Raw genomic sequence first — 9764 nt, 5'->3', positions numbered from 1 at the left:
TTTAGAATTAATCTGTTATTTGGAGTTGATGCCTTCAGCAAATGATTGTGTAAATGTACGTTGGTTGTGAGATTTGCTCATGTTAACTGTGTTTTGTGACTACTGTTACAAGAACTTTTTTCTCTTCGTTCACATCTCCAGCTCTGTGGCTGACTAAAATAGGAAGCATTCCTGCCTCCTGCCTGAGGAGATGACTCCTGAAACTGCAGAGTTGTTTCCAAGACAATTATTCAGGAACTTGGTGCAACTGTGTGTGCATTAACACCCCTTCTTCTCTGAAAACCTTCTCATTGGCACGAACACACTCACATGGGAAAGGAGGCAGGACGCAGAATCTAACCACATCAACATCTGTATCTAAAGAAATACTCCTGGCTGGTGCATGGATGAGCTATTTCACACCCACCTCTCCCCTGCAATGTCAGTAGAAGAATAAAGTAGTGATATTGTGCAGTGGAAGAAACAACATGAAGAAGAAAACATATAGATCCTTCCCATATACACCGCAGATCAAGGCAAATCCAAAGTTGTTGCACTGAATTTAGCAAGATTACATTCTTGCCAATAAACAGACCTTATTCCTTTTTTTTTTCCCCTTTGAGGAGCTACTCAGCAATGTGAAGTGTTTGTGTTGAAAATTAAACCTTACTCTCACTTGTATTTTAACTACAAGACCATCCCTCCTGCTAAAAATAAATTGACCCTGGCCTGAGCAAAGTATTGGACTGAGTTTTGTGTTAGCAATGAAATCTTATAGCCAGTAAAGTTTTAAGTTTCATTGTGAACCTTTCACTCTGTTCTAACTTCATAATTCTTTGAAAGCCTAATGCTGAAATATTTTTCCTTATCAGTTGATGTGTTTGTGTATGTATGTGTAAATATGTATATATACTCATATAAAATAATAACAAGTTATATATGTAAACATAATATATATATTATGAAGACAAGATTCTGTGGATATTGGTATGAAATAGAAATGACTACATTACTCATGACTGATAAAACCATGAATGCTTTTCTCAAATGAGTGCAAATACAATGTTTCAGCCAAGCAAAGTTTGTATGAGATTAAGAACATTATAATTAGATATAAAAGTGGGAGTTGCAATGGGAAGTTTCACTTCAGTCGTAACTATACCAGTCACAACTGCTGCAATGTGTTTATTTCAGCAGAGATAAGTAAATATATGGGACTGGTTTACTGCTAATGAGTTACACCAAGTGAAATAACAACTTCCCACTTAATGTTAACTACCATGATATTGATAATAACTTTGTGTCAGTATGGAGGGCGGCATAGCTCAATTTTTTATTAAAAAAAAAAAAGCAAGAAAGAGAGGGAGAGACTGGCCCACACCTAATTCTTAGTTATACTAAGGCTCTTTGAGGTCTTTGACAAAGAAAAGGGATTTTAACTTTGCTGAAATTATGGACCTCCTCTGTTCTCAGGTCTGTAAAAAGGCATGGAGTACCAGCGATAGTCAAGGCCTGTTTTAAGAACAGAGACAGCTAAGTTGTGTTGATAGTATTATTTTACAGTGCTGGAAGAATTAGCCCTCAGCTGATGTTCAAAACACTAAGGTTTTAAATTTCTGAACAGACAGTTGTGCCCCTCCAGCACCAAGAGCAAAACGTTCCCGAGCATCACTTCAGGAAAAGAAACAGAAAGGGCTCATGTTCAGTCCAGCCAAATGTAGAAGGTGTTGCTCCGGGCACAGGTATAAATGTCACTCTGTCTAACAGATAGCACCTTGCAAAGTGGTGATAGAAAAGCATTTCCTTTTCCAAAGAAACCACAGGGCTGGAAGGAGCAAATCTTGGACAAATGACAAGCAGTTACAGCGCTCAAGGGCTGCCATGTGTCGAACATGATGGCTGCACATATGCAAGGAGATCCAGGCGAAGTCAGAATCATTAGCACAGTGATTTTAGATAAGATTCATCCCACGTAATTACAGACATCTTGCTACATCTGAGCTAGGCTCCCTAGGTGCCCTTTGTAATTCTGGGAGAGCTAGCGGAGTTTGTAGAAAGTAATTTATCTGTCCTGGTTTACATGCCTTCTTTGGGAAAAAAAAAGAGGAATGGAAACCTAGAAGTTCCAATTTTCTGCCATGCGCTATAAAGTAGTAACTAGACAACCAGTTCATGCATTGTAGATATCTATGAAGAATATATATAAAGCCTGTGTATGTGCACAGACTCCAGTCTTTGACGAATGGTGGCTGCTCAGTTCATGGTTCCCAGGCTGCCTTCTTGGTAGAGCTTCCATCATACAAAATGACATGACGCAGGCATGGTATATTCACGCATGCAGGATATATTCACATTTCATTCTATTTCTACTTTGTTCCATCTTCATTCCTGCCTTCCCCTCCCTGAATCCTGCCCCTGGAGGTATCCTAGAAGGTGCAGGAAAGACAACGACCGTGGAGCAGCTGAGCCTTAACCTTGGTTGTTCAGAGAATCCCTTCTGTGTCACTTCGATCTCCGGTTTAGGCATCTTGTTAACTAAAAAAGGCAGGAGCAGGAGCAGAGGTGGTTTCTGCTCAAGAATTTTACATGAGAAAAATGTCCCCTTCTACCTCTAACTACTTCTCCATTCATGTTTGCCTCTTATATTGATTCTTAGTTAAACATGGGATAAATGTTTTTGAATTTTAAATCTGAACTTTTGCAAGCATCGTGATAGACAATCACATCCTTATGAAAAATGCAGCATGGTTCTAATTAATTTTTTCAAACATCAATATCTCAAGGCTTCAAAATATTTTTCTTTAACAATGTTAATCATCAGAATAAAAAAAATATCTGTGTTCACTGAAGCCTAATTGTTTGCAAAGATTGTAAATCATCATCAGTTAGAAAACTGTCTTTTAGTAGTTTTTTTTAAAAAGTCCTTTGTTTCCTTTTTTTGCTACTTTTTATTTGTGGGAGAAGGTATATGGAAGTAATGAACAGCATGTTAAAGAAAAAAAAGCAACAAGGCTGACAGTTTTTTGGGCAAGTTTCAGCTCAATGGGATTTCAAGTGGCAAAGATTTAGAAACCCTCCCAAATCATGGCTGACAGGGGAGAGACAAAGCAGTATCTGCTGAAATGAATTCACTTTCCCAAGACCTAGATGTTTCACATTGCAAAAGATTGCGAAGTGCAGTGCTATGCAAAAATTTTCCATTTTACCTCGCTAGGATAAGACGGCACCGCTGCCAGCTAATAATATACCACATCAAATATACTCTTTAATATGAAACCCCTTTAACATAACTTGGTCTTAACACCTGGTGCATAGAAACAGCAAACCCGAGAACAACAAGATCTTAAGAACATGTGGACAAAATCTGCTCATGTGCTGGCATTTTAATTATGTTTGCCCTGACCCTTTTCCCATGTTCTATAAAACAGACCAACAGTATAGAGCGGGGGGGGAAACCCCACCTCAGTAGCACCACCTCAGCTAAACCAGATAAGTGCCGTGCTCAGGATATTATTACCAAATAAAAACAAAACAAAACAAAAATATACTGGAAATGAATAAGGAAGCTGAAGCCGATACTTAAAATAATAGTGTAAAGAGCTGTCACATAGTTCCTCTTAATAGCTTCAAGGACACCTTCCTCTGGCTTTTAAGCAGGGTCACAAGCAGTGTTACGTGCTTTTATGGAGTCAGACTGTTTCTCTTCCCATCCTCCATGCAAAAGGCGAGCGGGGTGAAATGGATTACAGGGATTACAGAAGCTTGTGATCGAACACACCACTGAATCGGGGAAGCAGCCTCCGAGGTGATGAATTCCAGCCCCCAAATTCAAACCTGAAAACAACCCGGGTGGAATTATTCCACGTGGAGCCTGAATGAAAGAGCCAACGTTCGGCGTAGCGAGGGCCCTGCAGACGGCCAGGACACCTCCCCGAGCATGAGCACTATGTGAGGAACCCTGCTAGTAACATGCCAAGGAGGGGTTGGCGTCATTTTTTTAATGGAGAAATTGTACTGCACGCAAAATGATATCGCACTGCAAATTCTCCAGGGAGACGGCTGAAGTTGCCAAAATGAAGGTGCTTTTTCTTAGTGTTCGAGTACTTTCACAGTCAAAGCTTAATCTTATCACTGAGAGCACTGCTGTCTTCTGTTGGCAATATTTATTTTTAAGAACTAATTAAAACAAGCTGGTAGCAAGTCCACCTGAGTCACACTTTTCTCTCTGAGTCCTATCATTTAACAGCTAAATGAGGTTATACAGGTTGCATCTATGAATACGAAAATCAATAACCAAAGAAACAGCACAGGGAAGGCTTATTTCCTTTGATGGTAACACTTCAACTAGTCATGATGAGGGGCTGAGCAGAGCATGGATTCACTGCTCTGAGCCTCCAAACAGCAAGAAAAGGAGAAGGTTAGCTGCACCCCAGTGACCCAAGCCACAACTGTCCATAATCCTTGTTCAGAGCAGTTGAGAAGGCGTAAATGCCTGAGCAGTGCTGGGAGGCAGTTTGGGGTACCTGTAGGCTCCTCAGGGATGATCTGAGCCTATTCCACAAGGACAGGCTATTGCAGACCATTGTAATGACAATTTGCTCCAGGCGGATATTACTGCAATATCCTTGCTCTCTCTGCTCCCTACCCCTTGTCAGCAGGAGCAAGGCAACACCTCGTGGTCTGATCCTCAGAGAAAGCAGTTACCTGCCCTTACCACTCTGCTGCACCTCGCTCGGAGCGTGAATCCGCAGCTGCTCCAGTATTAACATAAAACACATAAGCCTGGGCGGAGGAAGGAAGCTGAAGTGGCAGGGACTATGACAGATGTTGCGAAATGTCGACTTATTCATAACAGAAAGTCAGGCAAATCTTTGTTCGGAGCGTGAATCCGCAGCTGCTCCAGTATTAACATAAAACACATAAGCCTGGGCGGAGAAGGAAGCTGAAGTGGCAGGGGCTATGACAGATGTTGCGAAATGTCGACTTATTCATAAGAAAGTCAGGGGCAAATCTTTTGAAAGCTTTTTTTTCCCCCCTCCCCCCCACTTTTTTTTAATGTGCAGACTTCAAAGCAATGAATTGTGGCATCTGTAACAGCTACCAAACCGTGCCAGTTGAAGCCAGTGGAGCACAGTCTACAGTGATAGAATGCAAGTCATGCAATTATTCGAGTTTGCAGTCCTGGTTTTTGAAACAACATATGGTCTGCAGCAAGGAAGCCAGGATATTTTAAAAGAGCTCCTACAGGGTTTCAAACTTTGATTTTACAGAGGTGTGGGAAAAGAAGCAGACTCCATTCAGGCTCTGATATTTAAATACATGTGTTGTCGTTTTGCTTATTGAAGAGAGCTGTGCTGTGCTTTTACATATGCAGAGTGTATTCTGGGTTTCTAAGGAGCAGGCGGTAACATATAGGTATTTCACACACTTCCTCCTTTTTATTCACATTTAAGGAAACCGGGTGCAGTACTGGACCCTTAGTGAATGGCAAGTGGCCTGAACAGCTTTAAAAAAAAAAGTTTAACGTATCAATGTGAGAAAATTCCTGTTAATTGTCACAATGAAACTGCCCATCAAAGTATTCACTGAATCACTGTTGTCAATGCAAAGTGAGGATCTGTGAGGTCCCACCAGGACCTACAGGCATAAAGCCCTATGACAAAATGGCGTGAAAGACTCTGGTTGAAACATCTGCCTATCAGGTCAAAATGAGTGATGAGGATCTGTGCTGTGTCCTTACCTGTTCACTCTGCACTGAGGGCTGCCAGAGATGACAGGCAAGCCTAGCACAGTTGTGATACCATGAGTTTCAATTTGCGTGTATCAATGATTTATATGTGCAGATATCCCTTCAGTCTACTCATTCCCTCTCAACCGTGAAGGCTTCTTAGCCCAAACTCCACCTTTTAAAAGATGTGCATCTCCAAATCAGGCTTCTGTGTCAGTGCCTGTCTCCGGGACACTGTCTTTCTCAGGTTTGGTAGCTATGTTTGCTTTAATGAAAAGAAATCTAGTAGCTGCTCTGTGCCTTTATCTTATGGCTAGCTACCTACATCCCTTCAAAAGCTCTTATCACTGCTGGATGTTGAAAAGCTAATCCTGAACATAAAGCAAGCCTTACAGAAAGCATAAAAAAATCAACACTAGGCACAACCACAACCATGGTATAGGATGTTTCTGTTTATTAGATGAATTATAACTCAGTTTCCAATGTCACTTTTTTATTGTCTGCCTTTTAAATCTATTTTCTTCGGTATATACCGCCCAAGGCTAAGCTCCCAGGAAGTGTGGGACACCTTCCCCAGCTTTCAACACCAGAAAGTATCCCTGTCACATCTGGTTTGAGCCTATACCTGACACAAATCAGAGCTCTGACTAGTAACTCCTGCAACAGGTCCAGATTATTTGGCTGAGCTGCAGCTGCAGCAAAGCCCTCTGACCTCAAATACAACGAAATATATTAAACCTATTCTGAAAAGTTGACTGGGTTAGCTTCAGAGTGTGAGATCTTAAGTATATATTTTTCATGAAGAGGAAAGAAACATCAGTCAGCTCAGAAAAATGGATTTGTTCTCATCAGCAGCCAGGTGCTGATGCTTTATGGGACTACCCAAACTCTTTACCCCAAGGTTGTGTAGGCTTTCACCAAGCCTCCCTACTTGCTACTCTCCATCTCCATACAGTCAGTCTCCTCCTACACGCATCATATTGGTCCCTGAACTCTCCCCAGTTTAGCAGGAGTCATCTTCTATGAAGCTTCAGCAATCTTCTACACCATGCCCATGGTTTGAGTAATCCAGAAAGAGTCATGCAGGAGGCAAGGAGCAAGCAGCGCAGTTTTCTCCACAGCCCTTCTTTTGAGAGGCTGAGAGAGCCCAACCACTCTGCTTTCTGTTATATCCTTACTCAGAGATGCAGATGCTGTCTCAACTTTTCTTCTGGTCTCCCTGGCACCTTCTCACAAGGGAAGGTTGAAGGAATTAAATACATGTGGCTTGGCTACCAGATCACTGAGGAAGGCTATGATAATGCTTTCTAGTATCTGAAGTACATAAAAATCTATGAAATAGTGGAATTATTTAGAATCACAGAGAATGTATAACTATCAAGAATGGGATGGCAATTATTGAAGCACGCGATGCCCGAGTGTTTCCTAACATGAAGATCTACAGCTTATGAAATCATCCCTAAAAGAAAGTTATCAGCAGCAAGGTCTCAATCAATGGTAAAGCAGACAGAGTATGTTATTACTGACATAGAAATTAGTTCAATCTGATTTTGCTTAGGCCCCCAGGAGCCTCTAGAGCACACAAGGTTTGTACAGAACTGCCATGTATTTGCAAGGTCACTCCCCTATTCACACTGAATTACTACTTTTTAAATTGTGCCCCCATTCTAACAACTTCATGTTTGTTTCTGAACCATCGAAGTTTTAACTCAAACTCCTGTGTAAGAAGCCCTCTTGCTTAACATAGTGTATTTGGGTGTATTTGATAAATCTCATCCTCTGCAAATTGCTGCAGAGAAGGAATGGAAAAGTATGCACTCAGAAGTGGTTTAAGTTAAAGTAAGTTCCAAACCATTTTGACGAGTGTTTGGATTCTTGAATCTGGTCTTAAGGCTGCTCTATGCCTGCTTTTAGAATAGAAGCTGAAGCTTTCCATTTTGCAGCCTGGGAAAAGACCTGCATAGGATGTATTTATGTTTGATTTGTTTTTATGCAGCTGATAGTGATAAGTGCAGAACCTGCTTCACCAGTCATTATGTGCTTAGGAGAGAATTTGATCTCCCGGGAGAATGATGCCACTCGGATGAGGTAGTTGAGTGCATCCTTTTTTCTAAAGGCATGTATGCAATGTGTAGTGTATGGATAGTTTTGCAGAACAGAAATAAGCTGTTTGCTCATGCATGTAGACAATCTGCATGTAGCAGTTCTTGTGCCTATGCAAACTCTCAAGCAGCAAAAAACCCAACAACTACAGCAACAAAAAACAACTAAAACACAGTTCTTCCAGATGCAAATTTGGTGTGCAGAAGCACACATGTAGTAGTGGAAATCAACCCCTCATGGCTCCTTTCAACTTCCTTTGAAGTCAGTAGCAAAATTCCCATTGAGTTCAATAAGAACAAGAGGCAGCCCTTGATCTAGTAAAAAGTCGTTATGAGGTTTTATAAGCTCTTTATACAACACTTTATTCCAGTTGTATATGAAATACATTTTGACCCTATATCCACCCACAAGACTTTGTGGCTGGTTGAGAATAACGTGACACCTCCACTCTGCCCAGCCAGTGACTGTCACTCAAAGCCCTGGTTGTGCAGATGTAGCAGGGATTCCAGGATACCTGAGCAAGTTTTGCTTTTCAGAGAAGAGCCACTAAAGAGAAGATGACAGCTCAAGTAACTTGCGTCCCGCTCTTCAGGAGCAGGTTAGGTCAAGGCCATTTCTGGCCACTGATTCAGCCTCCCTCATGACAACGGACACATGACAAATGTCCCTGCTAATTCTGCTTAGTCTTGTGGTAGCCTTGGACACAGCTCGTCACAGGGGATTAATACCAAGACTGGAGAACCTGGCACGAGGAGATGGAACTGCATTAGAGCAGTTCTGTTTCACTCCTTTCTGATCAAGTCCAGAGGGTGGTGATGGGCAGCTATTCCCTCTGCTTGAGGGCGCTCAGCTGTGAATTCCCTAAGGGATTTCTCATGTTGCTTCAGCTGTTCTACATTTATATGAAGTCTCTGGAAATTTGTGAGACAATTTGGGAAAATTATTACACTCGGTACTTTGTCTGCTTTCCAACTGACTCAGAAACCGTGGTCACTGGGCTTAACCAGTACTGACAGGAGTTATGTTTTAGGCAAGAGCCAGCTGGCTGAAAGTCCACCCAGAAAACATGGAAAAAATGGTGATCGGCAAATATAAACACTGGTGGACCTGGCAGCAGCAGGAACCGCAAGATGGTGATTTACACCTCTGTTATCTCTCAGTTTTGTGGCACCCAGATCACACTTCAGGCCAATTAAGAGAATCTCTAGAGCTTCCAGGCAACTCCATAAAACTGCTGCTCACAACCTGGGCAGCCTGCTCTAGAGGAAGCAACCCTCTTCCACACAAATGCTGGGGTCATGAAGATGCAATACAGAAGCAAGTCAACTCAGTCGAGACTATGCAGCCCTGCACCTCAGCCCTAGAAAAAACACTGCTCAGACTCTGATCCACAGTTCATATTTTAGGCTTGAAAACATGAGCTTTATCTACATGATGGGAATTTCACTACACAGTGTACAGCAGGATAGATACCAGCAAGAAATGTCTGGTTTATGGTTGATTCAGCTACAAAAAGATAGATGTTTCATGGTTTAAAATATTTATATGAGAATAAATTTTCTTGGATCTTTGAAAACTTCCCCATTAAATTGTACCCAAATACTGAACAACCTACTACAGGAAGAGAGATACTGTCATGTTAGACATTTAAATCTGACTATCTGGAACAAAGGCAAACTTTTTGTGGAAAAGTACACATTAGTAGGCTGGATTAATTAAATGCTAGTAATTTTAGCTCAGGTTAAAACATCTGAGCCCTTAACGGGTTCAAAAGCACAGTATTAATCAACAAAGAAGGTTTGTAATCGAATTTGGCCTTGGGAAATTCTCTTATATATTCTTTCTGGGTGATATTATTGGTTTTGGGGAGCTTATCTGCTATCTTGCTGGGAACAACTATCCACTTTAATAAAGTGCCTAAAATATTGTAATAAACACACAGCTTATATCAATA

This window comes from Aptenodytes forsteri, unplaced genomic scaffold (assembly GCF_000699145.1).
Source record: "Aptenodytes forsteri isolate BGI_AS27 unplaced genomic scaffold, ASM69914v1 Scaffold245, whole genome shotgun sequence".
Taxonomy (NCBI): Eukaryota; Metazoa; Chordata; class Aves; order Sphenisciformes; family Spheniscidae; genus Aptenodytes; species Aptenodytes forsteri.
This window is presented reverse-complemented; position numbering follows the sequence as displayed.